This window comes from Scylla paramamosain, chromosome 3 (genome assembly GCF_035594125.1).
Source record: "Scylla paramamosain isolate STU-SP2022 chromosome 3, ASM3559412v1, whole genome shotgun sequence".
In the NCBI taxonomy this organism is placed as follows: domain Eukaryota; kingdom Metazoa; phylum Arthropoda; class Malacostraca; order Decapoda; family Portunidae; genus Scylla; species Scylla paramamosain.
In genome coordinates this window covers 32,938,022-32,940,521 of record NC_087153.1, presented here as the reverse complement: position 1 = coordinate 32,940,521, position 2,500 = coordinate 32,938,022, and the positions used below count along the sequence as shown (strand labels likewise).

The 2,500-nt window shown below is 41.3% G+C and overlaps 1 long non-coding RNA gene across 3 annotated transcripts in view; it reads right to left on the bottom strand.

Annotated features, from left to right (window-relative positions):
- The window catches only part of LOC135094047 (uncharacterized), a 138,223-nt gene that overhangs the window by 134,830 nt on the left and 893 nt on the right, over window positions 1–2,500 (bottom strand). The window lies entirely within an intron of this gene.

Genomic DNA, 2,500 nt, shown 5'->3' with positions numbered 1-2,500 from the left:
GCGTACACACCACTCAAAACACAAGAATATGAACAGAAAGCAAAAAGTATACAAATAAACAAAGGTAAACGGAAGGAATTTCAGAATCAAGAGACAAGGGGATATAGAGAGAGTGTGTGGAGAAAATAATAAGGAATAGGAAAAAAAAAAAAAAGGAAAGAAAATGGACTAATGAAATACACAAACCAGAGATACAAGACAAAAGGAGAGAATATAAACACAAAAATAGACTATAAACAGAAAAAAAAAATATTAAACACACACACACACACACACACACACACACACACACACACACACACACACACAATTAACCTTCAGCAGAACCACAAAACCGGCAAGCAGTACAGTCACTCCATCCAGCTCAGCAAAGCATGACAAACACGCACTAGCGAGGCAAAAATACTCACTAAATGCCATTAATTTGTACCTTCACGAGGAAAGTTCAGAGCATCCATCTCGCTGCTTTATGGCTCCGAGGCGATTTTTCGTTTCTCTTTCCTTTTTTTTTGCCAGTTTTCTAACAATTCCGGGAGAGAGAGAGAGAGAGAGGTGGTGGTGGTGGTGGTGGTGGGTATCAGGAAATAAACAGTATGGCGGAGAAGCAGCTATCAAGTAAAGGCATTCCTAAAAATTAAAAAGAATAAAAAAATGAAAGTGTAGAGAGAAAGAGAGGTAGACATTAAACAAAAGGGAGATGTGGAGTGGAGAAATATCCTTTGTAGTGTTAATATGTTACTGGGAAGATGAAAAAATAAATAAATAACTGGATGGATGAGAGGATAAAACAGAGGAGGAATCGGAGAGGTGTGGTGATGAAGATGAGGAAGAAAGAAAAAGAAAACATGGAGGAAGAAGTAACACGAAAGCTTAAGGATGAGGAAGAAGGAACGAATAGATAATAGGTGGGTAGGAAGATCAGGAGAAGGAATGGAGGGAGTGATGAATGCGAGTGAATCAAAGGAAGAAAGACAACAGAGACCAGAAGAAAGAACAGGTGATGATTGTGAAGAAACGAGAGGCGAGTGGATGGAGGTTGATGGGAAACGAGAAAGAGAAGTGGGTTATGAGAAGCGAGGGAAGAGTAGAAGGGCAATAGGAATGTGGACGTGGTAGAGAAGAGGCATAGCAAGTGATAGGAAGGTGATATATTCTTCTAGCGTCTATCAGTGTGTCGTCTCTGGGATGAACGCAAGGCTTCGCTAATGAGTTCCCTGAAGCCATACCAACGTAGACGGAGACGGAGGAGGAAGAAAAGGAGAGAAAAAAGGAACACACACACACACACACACACACACACACACACACACACACACACACACACACACACACACACACACACACACACACACACACACACTGCCGCAACTTCTACCACATCACACCGACACCGCCACACCTGCACATCTTTCCTTACACCAAGGCCTCCAGCAACATGGCAGCCTGAGGGTTCCTAGGTAGCTATAGCGTCAGAATTTTCATAGTTCGCCGTCAGCATTGCATCAGTTGTGTTAATGTGGAGGAGTTCTGGTGAACAAAACCAAAATCATAATTCAACTATCAACACGCAACTTTGCTAAACGCATACAACAATGATATGGCAGGCTACAGTAACGGCAGGAAAAGAAACTTGTCAACTTTAAATGAATGGCGATGTTTTGTCCGTGGCGAGAGCAGCTTTTCTCTCTGTAAATGGCTCTACCACTTTTGAGAGTAATTTTTTTTACCTTATTTTGAGTATTTCAGAACTTATTTAAAAGAACTTTGAAAGTTGATAATGACATGCATATCCAATAAAGGTAACTGTATCACAATTATCTCAAACTACTTTTTTCTAACGATCCTGAAGTCCCATGTTTTTTATATACGACTTTCATTACATTTTTGGGTAATTTACAATCCTGAGTACCATAAGGAGTTCCAGGTTATAAAGTGAGTTATGAATCTACCTTGGATAGTAGGGGCTTAGAATATTACTAGATAACATAACTGTCCTACAGGCCTAAGTACATAGCAGCTTACTTAGCTGGAGCTGTCCGCGTGCTGGAATGGAATGGAGTGGTAGAGAGTATCGGCTGTCTTAATTCCTAACAAACAAATGAATGATACCTTGAATTTACTGTGCCTCGATTTAATTATAATGGGAAATACATGAAAGTATCCACGTTAAACTAATAATACGGAAGATGTAACCACGTAATCAAACCTAGCAGATTAAGTTTGGTTCTATGTGGGGAGGAGAGGCATCTCAGCATTGACTGCCTCCTGCAAAAAGGGATGCCATGAACTCAATACTCAGGCCTTGTGTTTCAAGAGGCCGCTTCGCACACACTATTGCCTCCACACAATCTACGCCAACAAAACCAGACAAAAGGCTGTGAGGTGCAGGCTGACCCCAGGCCACCAGGTGAAGCGAAGGGCGGCTTCACAGGTAGATGAAGACAAGAAATACTTTCATGTACAGGGAAGCATAGGAGAATAGGGCACGACATTCCAGTAA